The sequence below is a fragment of the Colossoma macropomum genome, unplaced genomic scaffold, assembly GCF_904425465.1.
Source record: "Colossoma macropomum unplaced genomic scaffold, Colossoma_macropomum, whole genome shotgun sequence".
In the NCBI taxonomy this organism is placed as follows: domain Eukaryota; kingdom Metazoa; phylum Chordata; class Actinopteri; order Characiformes; family Serrasalmidae; genus Colossoma; species Colossoma macropomum.
In genome coordinates, this window is record NW_023494786.1 from 16,332,472 (window position 1) to 16,348,395 (window position 15,924).

Genomic DNA, 15,924 nt, shown 5'->3' on the forward strand with positions numbered 1-15,924 from the left:
CTAGGGGCCACTGCCCTGACTGCCCATTTACACCCCCCCCCCACCCTCAGCTCCGTCCTCTCACCAGCGCTGTCCGCCTTAGAGACGGAGCGTTCAGGAAAACAGGGGGCACTCCGTCCGGTTTTCATATAATAATAATAATAATAATAATAATAATAAATCTTAAAGCGCTGTCATTTCTGTTGACGCCGAAATTTTTTAGATCGAAAAGCAAAATTAGTTGGCTTGAAATGATCACTATTAAAAGTTTTACCCACATTTGTCAAGTTTTATATAATAAAACAGTGGTGTGTGTTTTTTTAAATAAAGAGAAAAATGCTGGAGGAAAGTTAAGCCGTTCTGACCGTGTAAATCCGTATAAATGCGGAAATTCGTGTATATCCGTTTTATTTTTAATTGAAAAAAATTGTTTGCTCAGTGTAAAGCTGTGTTGCTGAGAGTGAGACACTTCTTCTCCCCTAATGTCCTCCTGCTCTTTTCTCACTGATTCTTTAAAGCGCTCAAACGATTTTCTCACTTCATTCGCTGAAACTGCACTGCAGTGAACGATAGAAACAATGAGAAAGAGAGAGATGAAAGGAAAAAATATACATAACATAACCGTTATTATATCAGAATGTATAACCGTTATTATATCAGACCCTCTTCTTTTGATCTAGAGCTCTTCCACACAAGAGTCAGCAGGATCTCCCACTATTTAATATGCTGGAAGCAAACGTTGGCATTCTTTATTCATCTAGATGTGTTTATTTACCAAAAATATGGGTTCCTCAGTTTATCTGATCCTATTGTAGTTTACCAGTTGTTTTTTCTGCCTACTGCACTGTAAACAGGCATTTTAAACTGGCATTCTAACCATAACCATTCTAACTCTAACACATTATGTATTTTTTATTTTTATTTATTCATTTATTTTATTTATTTATTTATTTAGTTAGTTAGTTAGTTAGTTAGTTAGTTAGTTTTGATCTAGGAAATACTCTCCTGAAAAATTCTTGCAGTTGTGTTGGTCTGCATTGAGAGCGAGAGCTGATGAATGTCACAGGGGAGTCATCATGCAGTGATTTATGTGTATGGGAGTGAGGTTTCTCTTTCCTTGGAAAAACATTTGCCTGTATAATTGGTCATGGGCGATGGGGGTCCGAGCTAATAAACAACAAAGAGAAGAGCTGACATGAAGTGCAAGCCCCTCTCCTCTCTCTACCTCTCTCTCACTCTGTCTCAGTCTGTCTTTCTCTCACTTTGGCTCTATTTCTCACCCTCTATCCTGCCTTCGTCTTACAGTCTTCTCCACTTAAAGTCACATACTTCTTCACTATCAAGTCTGCATTATTAACATTCCCGTGTTCCTGTGGACGGTGTGTTTAGGTGTACCCCTGTCCGATTGTCAGCATGTGTGGAACATGTCTGCCTCACACATTTCCACTTGTATTGTTTTGAATGGCAGGTCTCCACTAGTGCACTACCTGTGTATGTGATGGTGGCTGATAGGCAGTGTGGAGCAGTGACATCACAGTGGCTCCCTCTCTACAAGAGTCTCCCAGCGACCTGCCGCCCAGGAAACAGCATAAGGCCCTGCTGCCTCTGTCCGCACCTCACTGGTGAGTTTCTGTTCAGCACCGAGTGTGCATGCTGCACCCTCTCTTTCACCATCACCCACAAGCATGCTTACAAAGTACTTTCTAGATATACAAGCTAAGTTTGGGCGCCCATGCTCAGATTACGTTTTTGTAATTGTTGATTTTCTAAGTGAAAATAAGTACAGAGAACACTGCTGCGCATTATAATGCACAGTTTCTGTGTATTTGCTGAATTTAACACTCTGGGAAATAATAAAACATAAAATGTGGCCTGTGCAAAAGTTAGGATGCATTATATATTTTTTGTGTTTAATTTTTTTCAATATGTTAAACTAAGCAAATAAGTTTTTTTTTTTTTTCATTTCATTTTCAAGTTTATTCTCTGTAGAGGTTGTGTGTCTTATTTTCACTTAATAAATCAACAAAACATAATTTGAATGAGGGTTTTCAAACCTTTGCATATGACTATATACAGAGAGTATTAATGTATGTTACTGTATTAATGTAAAGTGGAGTCAACTGTAAAATGTTATTTTTCTTTTTTGTTGTTGTTGAGGTGGTTTGACAATCCAGAACATTACTAGGAAAACAGGTAAGACACTCATGCACTGGACTGTATTTTGCCCAATTTTAACATCATCAGTTTTGGGCAGTTCTGAGGAAGATAATCTAAAATTGTTACTTTTGCGAAACAGATAGCAACTAAAGTTGTTACCAAATGAAGTAGTTACATTTAAATTTTGTTACCTACACTTTTCGACATGAAAATGCTGCTGAAAACATCTTAACTTGCCGTGCTGCCCTGTGTGGAACAAATTCCACAGAGAGCGCTTTCCTAAATACTGGGGGCAAGGTGGTCCGTAGCTTAATGTAAGTGGGCTAAGAGTAATAGAAATATTAACAAATACTTTTTAAAAGTTTTGGAAATAAATCCACTGGCAAAATCTACTTGTTTCATTGCTTGTCACTAAGCTACAACCAAATCCAAACCCCTTTTCAGACTGGACAGGACATTTATACACAGGACTGAGAAGCATGAAAAATTCATTTTCACTAACTCTGTGATTACATCATTTATGTTTAATTTCTGACACAACGTTAAACAATGTCAAATCTTTTGTTTAGTGTTTGAATACATTTTCACATTTTCTGTGATTATCTGAGCCATTTAACATTATGGGATTTTTTGCGTTATGTCTTATGCAGCATTTGTATTGTATAGTATGTTTAAGCTAAGATTCTTTCGTATGTTCTTTTTTCACTTTGTGCCATCCTGCCTTTATCTCACTGTCACATTTGTCTGTCACGAGAATGACCGTCATCTAAAGTTTCGAGTTATTTGTGTAATGATAAAGGGAGTCATGTTACTGAAGTTCAGAGCTACACCGCTGGACAGATGCACACATAGTTTGGCTACGCTTTTCTGTTGTAAGCTGTAAAATGTGTTACTGTTTATAACTAGTTTCTCAGCATTGCCTGTAAAAAAAAATACAACTCAGCAAAAAGCCTGTAATTAAGCTGAGAGCTTCTAGAACCAGCAACATGGAAGGCATCTATTTCTGTGCTCCTCTAATTGCACTTTTGTGTTAGTTGTTATATGTAGTATGTAATTTGATTAAAATGACAATAGTGAAATTTCATAACTGTATTATTCTGAAACTTTCTTTAAATTGACAGTCCTAATACAGTTTACCAGTCTTCAAATGTATGAATGGTCTCATCTATCAGGGACTCCTATGCAGAGAAATGATTGAGACCATTTAGAGAAGAGCACAAATCGGGGCTTGTTCTTTCTTCTGTGGGACATCACCAGTTGTCACATGCCAGTATTGTTACAGAAATTAGGTCATTTATAACCAGGATTGTTGTTGAAAGCTAGCAAAACATTGGTTGTTGTCTGTCATCAAGCGAAGGTGCCGTGGTCCAAATTTTTGTTGAATTGAAATGGTTTGTTTAGCCTCACACGCGTACCAAACTCAGTACAGTCTGCAGACTGATGGATCTTGTGCTATGATGATCTCACATATAATGTTTGCAATACGATATACCACAGATGGTTAAGATGACTGTGGGAAAAAAGAACACACAGTGGCTTATCTTCAGTGATCCTTAGTACCTGACATCCACTATGTGTTTGGGAAATGCTGGAACTGTAAAATGTGAGGTTTATTATAACTATAGAGCATAGTTATTCAAATTTTCCCTTTCATGTTCCCTTACAAATGGCTTAGGCAGTTTTTTGTAGCCTACTATTGTTGTGGATTGAATAATCTTGTTTTCTGGTTTACTTCTACATGGTGAGAGCTTAGAATGTCAATCAGTTGTATGACCATTGCTTGAGGGCTGTTATTTTTGAGCACATTGATTGACAGAGGAAATTACCAACCTCGTATCACGCTGACAAACAGGCCAATCGCTGTGTCGTGACAATAACCACCACTGACGATGACATACTGACGTTTGACTTGCAGTCACAGAGTAAAGACTGTAAATACCTGGCCATATATTTTCATATAACCATTTAGAACTGCTTTTTGCCAGATGTGGAGGCTTTTTAAAGTACTACTTGAATGAAGTGATCTTGGTAAGAATTTGTAGTTTGCTCAGAGCTACGTGATTGAACGGCACGATTCAGAGGCAAAAAATCTCAGATGCTGAAAGGCTTGAAACCTGAGACGACAGTGTCTGGCTACACAAGACTGTGGATTAGCCTCATACTGGCTACGGGAAGCTCATTAGGCGGCACACAGTTCTAGTGGTTGTGCCAATTTAGAGGTGCCTGGTTCGAAGTGTTTTTTATGGTACTAAAACGGATGTAATAAATCAATTGCTATCATTGCTTGTGAATCACCAACATGATCAATTCCAGTGGACCCCTGTGAGACCTTGTTAGCTAAGAAGCAGCATTTTGAGAGTTCCGTCCTCCGTTCAGTTGTCACATTCATAAAAATGCTGCGAGCGTCTTTGTATGACTTATTCAGAGTGCCATGGTGCACTGGCCAGATGGAGAAGGATGAATGAGCAGCCTCAAACAACTTGTATGAAGAAAGTTTAGCCTGTGTTATCGACCCCAATGGTGGAGCCTGGAGGCATGAAAAAACACAGAAGAGAAATATCAGACAGTGTTTTGGAAACAGCCAGATTGTGATTAAAATAACGTCTAAACGCCATTAAGCAGTTTTCCTATCATCTCATTTATATTCACAGCTAATCTGACACACTGGACAGCCCATGCTCTCTAAAAGACCTCCGTGAACCTTGATGCTCACAGTGGGGTTTCTGTCGGTATAACTAGTCATAACATGTGCCTTTTTTGCAGCCAGTACTAATGTTTATATTTATTGTGCCCTCAGTTCACAAAATAATAACTAATCATTATGGTAGTTTTCTCCACTTCCTAATAATTACCCCATATGCAGCAATATAGCAAGATTAATACATTTGGAAGGTGAAAAATCAACAGGAAAGAGAAAAGAGGGAGTGTTAAACTAAGATTTTGTAATTAAAAAATAATTAATAATTAATTTACTTTATATAAATATAATTGAGTAAAATCAGCCAATAGTAAATAAATGCATCTATCATTCAATATGACTAAATAATTGATATAAAGCACTTTTGAGTCAGCACAGCCATTAAGTACAAGTTATTAGTGTTGGAAAAAAACAGAAATATGTTTTTAACATAAAATTACACAGAAGACTCAACAACTAAATATTATAGCTAATTCTTCAGTATTTTGTTTGCTCAATCTTTGCCTTTATTACAGCTTCCATTCTCTTTGGGAAACTTGCTCAGTTTTTCAAAGAAATATGCATTTTTTTTACGCACCTCCAAAGTTCAGTCTTAGAAGTCAATGCCATGAAGTCAGTTGCCTTTTCTGTTTCTCACAATCCAACATTCAGTGATGTTGAGGTTTCTGTTGTTTAATTTGCAAATGTTCTTCTTTTTTGTCTATTTTCTTTCTCAGTAACAGAATCTTGACAGCTACTCATCCTTTCACATCCTCAGCGTCAAGTTGTCTCTCACAGTGGAAGGATGGACAGAAACACCTGTGGATTTTTCAGATCTGGTGCAAGAGTTGAGCTTGATTTTTTCTCCTTTATGTCAATCTTCACATTCAGCCAACAAATCAACAAAGCTTAGGCTGTTTGTCAATCATTTTAATAACATTATAAAAGTATAATGTGAGCTGTAATGCAGTCAGTAGCATATTTTACATTACTGACTGTCTTCTTGCTGAACTGAACATTTATATAATACGGCAGCGATCAGGGCTGTTTCACTTTCCTAACTCAGTAACTACAAGACATCACAACTGCACAGTTAAAGTAGTCTTACAGCAGTTTCTGAAAACTATGAACTCAAATGGCATTTGAATTCCTGTGGTTTTAAACATAAGTTAAATTTATAGCATTACATTCCACCATTACATTCCAAGCTTTACATGTGTAAAAAAAAGATGCTTGTTTAAATACCCTTTTTGTCAGAGTAATGCTTAAGCCAACACTGCTTGATATGAGTGAGTGAATTGGAACATTGGAGAGGGAGACAGATAGATGAAGGTCTAACACTGTTTAGAACACGACTGACCACCTTTAGAACAAATTAATTATCAAACTACTTCAGCTTGAAGCTCAGCATGTTATCAACTCCAGCATCTTCTTCTTTGCTAAATTATTTACTGCAGTACTGTCATCTCACGACGCTACAGTGTAGGAAGAGCTATAGCAGCTGGCGCAGGCCCTCATATGTCTCATGCCAGCATAGTGATGTTTCCATGTACAAAAAGTCTGCAGCAGTAATAAAAATATGTTAACCACAGTTACAGTCAAACTACAAAGACTGTACATAGAAATGAAAGTGCAGAATGGAGTCTGTAACAAGCAGAGCTGAACGTAAACTGGGAATTGTGGCCTTGTTTGCAGGCTATGCTTGCTTTTTTGTCATTGATGAATTAGAAGTGGAACTGCTGTCAATAGGATTTGTGTCATACATTTAAAGAAAAATTACAAAAAAGCAAGTACATAAGCCCTTTCAGCATAAGTAGCTCTTCAAAATGTTTTTGGCAAATGTGAAAATTTTTTTCTGCTTTAGATGCTACGCAGGATTAGCCTAACCTCATCGCAAGCCCGATGTTGTGTTTAATCTACAGACGAGAACATTTGATGAGTTTTATTCAGGAGGTTGCTGGATATACTGTTTTCGAGGAGGTGTACTGTGTACTATAGCCAGCGCGATGTTCATACTTGCTGCAGCATACCTATTTTCAGCTGAAGGGGAATTCCACCAGTTCTACAAAATTTCTGCATATTTCAGTCATTGAGATGTAAACAAAGTCATTGTGTTTTGATGTGAAGTGCCTCATTGTAGACATCTGAACCATTAAATTATGCAGACATTTTGAAAAATGGGTGGAATTCCTCTTTACGTAAGTGTGAGTAGTCACTAAAGTGGAGAATTCAACCCCAACCAAGTGCATATTAAGTGTTCTCATCTACTTGTCTGTTCATTTCTGGTGTGTTAGTGTCACAGTGGTAAATACGTATTCATTTATGTCCATTGACAGGAGGCATTTCCACAATATGCACGGTGATCACAAAAGCAAATGGTAATAATTTCTGTGATTCTGGTCTATTCTGATTCTCTGCTCATTCTGATGTAGGTTACAGTACAATGTGGAGTACAATACAGTGCCCTACAAAGGACTAGCAAAGTGAAGTTAGGTTTGGTGTGTGCTCACATAGTTTCGATTAAAGATAACAATATGATTATGAGGAAAAAATTATAGTTACTTTTCTTTCTGGGAATTTCTGGGCATGTGTGTCTTTATCATTTCGGAACAGCTGTGTGTGCAGAATAACAGACTTTTTCAGCCCCCCACCAATTTAGATGTGTGTATAAAGTATACAGGCATAAAGGCGAGTATAAATGCAAGTGAACTTAGAGTAAAAAATAAATAATAATAATAATTTGATTTAATTGAATATAAACTAAGCTTCAGAAACAACAGAGTCACTTGTATGTCCATGTATTTATCATGTTATAGTTATAAAGAGTTTCAGTTCAGACTGCCTTTTAAAGGAGACACAGTGCAGGACAGCCAATCAGACCAAAGATTATTTACATATATCAGGCTTAAAGGCACAGTACCAACAATAGCCTGTTCAGTTGTAAGGGTCAAGGCAGGTTGGAAATGATAACGCAAAAATGATTATAACTGATTATAACTGTTTTTTGTACATAAACGCACACAAACATCATAAGTTGGCTGCAGGAAAGAATTAAAATACAAGAAAAATGTAGAAAATATGCCTTTTAAGAAAATAGCATAATAGAGAATAGCAAATAGTCAGTCTAGAATATTTTAATAAAGACAAGTTTACATAATAACTGACAATGACAACAACAGCTAGAGGTGATGACTTGAACATTCTCAGAGTTGTGAAGAAAAGTTGAAAATACTCAGAGTTGTAAAGAGAAACCTCTCTCACTGAAATAGTGCCTGAAGTACATGAACGATCAAACAGAATTATAAGAATTACAGGTTACTCTGCAAGATGTAAACCTCTCATCAACATAAACACGAAGGCAGGATTACAATAGGCTAAAAAGCGCAAAGGTGAGCCCTCTGAAACAAAGTTTTATGGGGAGACAGGATGACGATAAACATACCCCCACGATGGGAAGGTTAAAGTGTGGCGAAACGGAAAAAAGTCAGGCAATTCAAAACATATTACCTCCTTTGTGAACCGTGGTTGCTGTAGCATCATGGCTTAAGCATTCATGGATGCCTCCGGAATGAACTCACTCATCATTACTGGTGATGTAACTAAAGATGACCACAATACAGTGACTTTATGGTAATGTACAGAAGTATATTTCTGTATCTGCTATGAATATCTTTTGAATATTTTTGGAATGGTGTTTTACTATAGGATAAAGACACAAAACAAACTGCAATGGCAAGCAAGTTTAACAAAGAGATGCAAACGACTTTTTAAATTTTTTCATAACTAAATCTATAAGACATAAACTGTGTCATTCAGAGTGATTTGAGGTGACATGCTACGTTTTAGAGTGTGAATTGTTCACCGTTGTGTTGATAGGAACCAGACGTCTCAAGAGTTTAATGCTTCCAGAAGCTCTCGCACAGAAAGTTGTTATACGAAGTGGTTGCTAATACACTGTCTGGTGCCTGAGACTTTGCTTTATGATAGTTTTGACGTAAGCTATTGGTCAGAAAAGTTTTTTTTTTTTTTAATCGGCTCATAGCAGAGATACATACAGGACATTCTAAGGCAAAATATTTCCAAAGAAAACATTTTTTCCCCAGATTTACCACTTTTTCAACAGTACATTTAAAACCGTTAAACCCTTAGAAGACATGCATACGTTCACTGGTTGTTTTAAATGAAATAGTTATACTTGCATAGTACACTCTCAGAAAAAGAAGGTATTAAACTGTCACTGGGGTGGTACCTTCAGTACCTGTATTCCATTTCCATTATCCATTATTCCATTATATTTTTAGCTGCATTGACTCCACACACCCTTGTCTCCAGCTTTTTTATTCCATTGTTCTGTTTTAAAACACTGGGTTATGAAAAGGTACAAATATGTACCTCTCACCTGGGAAAAACATATTGAAGATAGACATTTGGACCTTAAAACCACTGTTGTACCTTTGGGGGTACATTTACATTATTTGTATCTTGATGAATGAAAAATGTACCTGTACAGTAGCTTTATTTCTGACAGTGCAGATAGACATCATGACCTCCGGGTCCTATCACCACCACTGTAACAAAATCATAATCGTAGGGTTCTTAAGTTTCCAACCTTTGTGAATGACTTTTTATATCTAAACAATTGAATTATGTGGACTCTTTAAAAAAGAGTGAAATTGTTCTTTAAATAAGCATTTACACAGGAATTGAAAATGGCTGTAGAAAACATCTTAGAAGATGACCATGCAAAGATAGTTAACTTTTTGAATTATGCAGCTCCTTTATTCTCCTTTATACAACTCACTTTAACCCTTGAGCCTGAACCCTGCTTTAACCTTGAACCCTAGGCTCATTGTTCCGATATTAATCGTAAGATTTGCGATTCATTAAGTTATGTAGTTATGAGAGTGAGTTAAATTGAAGTGTGGACCCACATATGAGCCCTTAAGGAAGTTTAAGGAGTAACATTTAATTTTAACACTCACTTAAATGGAGGGGACTGAACTCCCTAAAGTAAAATTGTTCCAAAATAGTCTAACACACATGCCCAGAAATGAAAAGCCCAAAAAGAAAATATCAAAATTCTATACTTCAACTTCATGTTTGTTCATTTATCTTATCTAATTCTAACTACTTATGTATAAAAACAATTCTCTTGGAGCCAAATCATTGTGTCAGAACAAGACTGCCCTTTAACATAGCTTGACTATTTATTTTGAGTATCTGTGTTGTGTGTTTTAGCAGTTACATGCTTGTGATGACTCACTGTTGTGAAGCATTAGGAATTTAGTCCAGCTTTGCTAAAAGCATGTTTTTTCCCCCAAACAATCTAATCATATTTTGAAGAACTACATACTAAATATCTATATTTGAAATACTGTTAGTCGTTAGACAAATGTAATGTATAATGATTTAATTGACAATCATAACTTCCAGTGATGTAATACATACACAGTCTTATGCAAAAGTTTGGGCGCCCCTGATAAAGTTACATTTTGTTGATTTTGTAAGTGAAAATAAGTACACATCTCTATAGAGAACACACTTAAATATGGCATTAATTATTTATTTTCACTTCGAAAATTAACAATAGGTGTAGTTTGACCAGGATTACCCAAACTCTTGCATACGACTGTATATACCAGTAGATTATATGATGATTGTTGACACTCAGTCTAGTTTTCAGGTGATGTTTTATTCATGTACACTTGCTTCTTTGATTTTCTCGCTCATTTCTTTCTGTAGAGGCACAGGATAATCTAGCAGACCATTCACACCCATAACGTGGTACAACAAATTTTATCTGTAGGTTTCAACTATTTGAGTACTATTAGGCAGTTTTAGGCCACATTTAGGGCCACCAATATAACTAAAATCACAGTGAAATAAGAGATTTTAAGATTTCCTGATTGCTTCAGTGCATTGCAACACAATTTCATATGTTTGTAACTGACTACACTGTACATTTATTGTATGTGTGTTAATAGAGGGTGGAACCATTTCAATGCATGTTAATTCAAAAGTTTCCACTATACATGTGTTTTTGCAAACATCAGTTTCTGTAAATATTTGTAATAGCAGCATGGAACAAGATCCAGACATAATATAACCTGCTATTTAACACATGGCATAGTGCTGCACATGACATTTGAGTTATACAAATATCATTATAATTTTGCTGGCCTTTGCACAGAGACCACTTTGCTCTTTGATAAGGAAAACTAAATAAGATGTATTTTGCATTACAATCCTGTTGCTTTTAGTGGGGAGGTGGTTTCAGTTTCAGAATATAACAGTCACTGTAGCAATGCTCGGTCATCTGCTTTAGTGATTGTAGGGTGTTCTGGATTTTTTGCAGTAACGAATGCTTTACTAATATGTAAAGAAATATTACATGTTAAAAAAATCTGAAGGCTCAGCTAGCACACTGATCATCAGAGAACAGCACAGAACCAAAGACAGGGGAGCGACCATTAGTAAATAGTGATGTATTAGTGCTTTAATAAAAGACCCCAGTGATGCAGCCCTGCGTATGCACACACACCGCCCCCTCTGAAGTGTGACAGCATTGTATGTTTTGAGAACAGTCGGCTAGTTTAGTCTCGTACCCTCCCCGGCCCTGTGCTTCGTCCATCATGACACAGATTGTTAGTCTTTGGTAATCTCTTCATCTGTGCATGTTCATCTCTGTGGCAGGACCTGAGCAGAGGGAGAGACGACTATGGAGAGCAAATGATTTCCTCTGGATCATAATTACATATCCCTCTTCATCTGCATCCACAGACCTGCTCCTCCACTCTCACACACCACTGACAGCTTCAGTTACTCACACCTGTCATTCATGTTAGATACATGTCACTGGACTGCTAAGGGACGGCTGTTAAATAAATAGATAAACAAATAAAATTGTTGTTGATGGTGTGTGTTGTACTTCTTTTTAGATAATAAATAAAAAATTCTTAATAAATAAATAAATAGGAGAAGACGAAGAACCAACACACAGCAACATCAACAGCAATGAAGATGCTGATGACGAAGGCATATATTTGCACATTTTGTCAAATCCAGCTGTATAAATCATGGTGCCTCGGTGAGACATAATATTATTAGTAGTAGTAGTATTATTAATTATTATTATTAGTAGTAGTAGTATTGTTGTTGTTTTGTACAAAAAAGTTACTCTCAGTTGCATTAGGGTCATTCAGGAATTCAACTTTAATTAATTAATTATTAATTATTTTTCATTATTTTTGTCTTATTTCACACTTGCATTATTAGTCGCTTCTTTAACAGCTGTCACTTTTTATTCAGTACATTAACTTTGACAGCCAACGTTTTGAAATTACATTCAGTATAGAAACACATTTTTTCCATAATTTAAAATGTCCAAAGCTGCGCTTATATTTTTGAGCAAATTATTGCGACACCTAGTGGTAGATGTGAGTATTTCAATGCTCCTTCATTCCCGGACCAGTTTTGTTCAAAACAGTCCACTTCTTGAAGATAAAGTCAAGCTTTGAGTGGAACATGTTTGCATTGTGTTCCTGTTTTATAGGATTTTAATAAATCTATGTGCTTTGCATTTGACTGTTTACACCTTCTGTGGTAGCATATCAATAATCACCAATAGCCCCAGTACTGAATACTGAGTGAGTGCACAACAGCAATTATATACTATTCCATTACCATTTGTTTACAGCATTTATCTACCATTAAAAGGCAGACATGTGGACGTCTGCCTGATGCTTACAGTGTGAACAAAAGGCCTATTCAAAGATAAACTGTATAAATTCTGCAGTGTGTTAGGAATGTATTACTCTTGGAGGATCAGTTTGCTGTACACATGACTTTTCTCATGATTCTTATAGCAGACTGGATAAATATTGGCAGCGTTTGATTTGTTTGTGCCAGAAGTGAGTTTGCTTTTGCTTTGTTTGAATTTAACAGATTTTAGATTATTCTACACACATGCACACATATATAAAGACACAAGTACTTGTGACTCTATAAATATGCTGTGTGCTGACTTGACCTTTAAGCTCCAATAGAGAAGAATAGCCTGTCCAAGGCGGCCCTGAGATTATATCTCCTTAAGCATGTTTACCTCTGATCTTCTCCCACTCATGTATCTCCTGAGGTAACCTAGGTATTGCGTGTTATGTCTGAGAGACAAAAGTTGCATTTACCTTGTAAATCAATACAGTCTGAAAAATAAAGGTGCTAAAATGTGATAGAATGGAAGAATCACTTTTGATTCTCTCAGGAACCTTTCAATGGATGGCTCTATAACCCCTAAGATGGCCAGAGCCCACTGGCAGGCGCAAAATTTTATTACACACTTCTATATCTTAAGAATAGCTCAGCCAGTTTGCATTGAAGTCCCTGTAGTTACTAAATAATAAGCCTTGGTATGTAATAAGCCTGGGATTTTAAGCGGTTAAAGAATCATTTGTTCTAAATGAAGTGTGCATGGGTGAAGAATCTTTTTAAAGTTTAAAGAACCTCCACATAACATTAAGGTTCTTAAACCAATTGGGGGGTTTTGCTCTAATTGTACATCCAAGTTAAGAACCAGTTAGGAACCTTTATTTTTAAGAGTCTGTGAGAGCTTCCAATACCATACAGTAATATAAATATGGAAAATGGTGTTCATGTACACTCTTAGAAATAAAGATACCAAAGAGGGTTTTTTGCATGATATAGATTAATAAACTTTTGGTTCCCTTGAAAGCCTTTTTTGGGTTTTTGTTTGTTTGTTTGTTTAAGAATCATTTCTGTAAACAGGGTATTTGGATGAAAATAGCATTTCTAGTTTTTTTAAATTGGTATAGCTTAACTTTTATGTAAAGAGTCTTTACACCCACAAATCTCTTTTTCAACCAAAAGTGGCTCTGTTACGGCATTGCTCAGAGAACCCTTTCTATCACATTTTTTATTGATTAATTAGTTAATTAATTAAATTGTTAATTCATTGTAAAAGTGTAGTGTGTAGAGAACAGTGGGGCTGGTCTATGTACACTGGTAAAAATAAAGGTGCCAGAAAGAATCTCCGCATAATATAACAGCTCCAGGAAGAGCCTTTAAATTAGTAAAGAACCTATATATTATGTGCAGGTTCTTTAAAAGGTTCTTCAAACTTTCAAATCCCTTTTCAAACATGGTTCTTTAGGGAACCAGAAGTGGTTTTTCCTTGACTTTACTAAGTGAGCTGTTTTTGGCACGTTTAAGAGTGTAGAGCTGCCCCCTCTCTGCACACTTCTGCACTGTCCTTCACAAATGAGGAGGCCATGTCCAACAGCACATGCCGTGAAGGAGCTTCAGCTGAGCTGAACAACCTACATGGACTGTCTTTCTTAATCTGGATAGTTTTCAATCTATTTTGGAAACTCAGGCTGTCTGAAAACCTGTGATTACAGGCTTCTCAAGTGTGAAATTATGCTTTATTGCCTTTAGTAGACAAGCTTTGGTAGAGGCGTGAAACACTGCAGAGACTGAGATTTCCCTTAGAATCAATGAGTTGTAGGTTCTGACTGTTTGACTGAAATTTATCACTAATGTATTTTTATCTTTTAACTTTGACAAGAGTGACATGTTGGACTTCTACAATGAGACGGCGATGCACGAATGTACACATTTGAATCAAGTACATCTCTACATGAATAAAGTACAACAACACAACAATGTTTCCTTTCTGTTTACTTTCAGCAGTAATTGTGTTAATGTAGTATATTTTATTCATGTGAAAATGATGTACACGTTTGAGTCAAGTCAATTCAGTGTATTGCCTTTTTCAGTATAATCAGCTTGTCACTTTTTTTTAGACTTTTAGAAATAATTGTGCTCTTATGTGATCAGCTGAGAATCTGTGGGTCTGAATGTCTGTAATGATTGACCTCCATCAGACTGTATGACCTGAAAAGTAAAGATCTGCAACAGGTGTCACATGGACACTTGGCTCATCATCAGTCATATTGTTACTCACAACCCTAAACACTGATTCTGAGTTATTATATTACCTTTATAAATATGGTGGGTCATATTAGTATTAAAGTTAGTGTTCCAGAAGTTGACTTGGCTGTAAGCTGTTCTCACATGGTTTAAACTGGCTTTGCTTTTCTTGCAGCAGGATTTTGGGGGTCGTAGAGAATGAAGTGATATCAGCAAGAAGTCATCTCAACCCCTCAGTGGCTTCATACATTTTCAGACTGCTCAGTGTTCAGTTTCAGCCGCTTGCAGATAAAGAACTGAGAGCAATACTGTGAGAAAGCACACTTTATGAATGCTTATTTTGTCTTCTATGCAACGGGGAGGAGGGGTAGAGAGAGAGAGGGGGGGGTGAGGAGTGGAGAGCGAGCGAGAGAGAGAGAGAGAGAGATGCTACACTGAAGTATTATTTTTTTCTCTCAGTTGTGGTGTATCTCAGTCCTCTGGCCCTGAATTAAAGCCCTGGCTCTACAGCCCAGCCTGCCAGCGAGCACCACTCCCCTCCACTGCTGCCTATTGATCGCTCATTGACTGATTAGTTTGGACAAATAGTAAGGTCGAGTTGCCCGCTCTGTTAATTGAAGATAACAGTGTTTAACAATGGCCCCTTAATAAAAACGGGGGCTTGTGGTCATTGCGAGGGAATGAAAAGCGCAGACACAAGAGGGGGATCTCTAATTAGGAGCTACGAGTCTCGGGTGTGGGGAGGCGCAGTGGCCGGCAGGCAGGCGACAGGCGCCGCAGGCTGGACAAAGGCCTGTCTGCTGACCGGGCACTGAGGCGGCCAGGCTCCCATCAGGCCATGCAGCACGGCTTAACCCTTTCACATGACAACAAACTTTCCCTGCACTGCTCCCCCGCCAGCTCTTCTCTCTCTGTCTCTCTCTCTCTCTCTCTCTCACACACACACACACACACACACACACATACACACACTCTCTCAAGCACATCTTTTCGTCCTGCGTGTGACTGTGTGCTTGCTGTTATAGAGTCTTTAAATATGCGTTATAATTCTGAATGCATAAGTCGTCAAGAAACAATGGACAGGAAACGATGGGAATAAAGATAGGAAGCGCTGATAAACCATTTCTAAACATTAGTCTACTCAACATGCACAACAACCCCTTTTG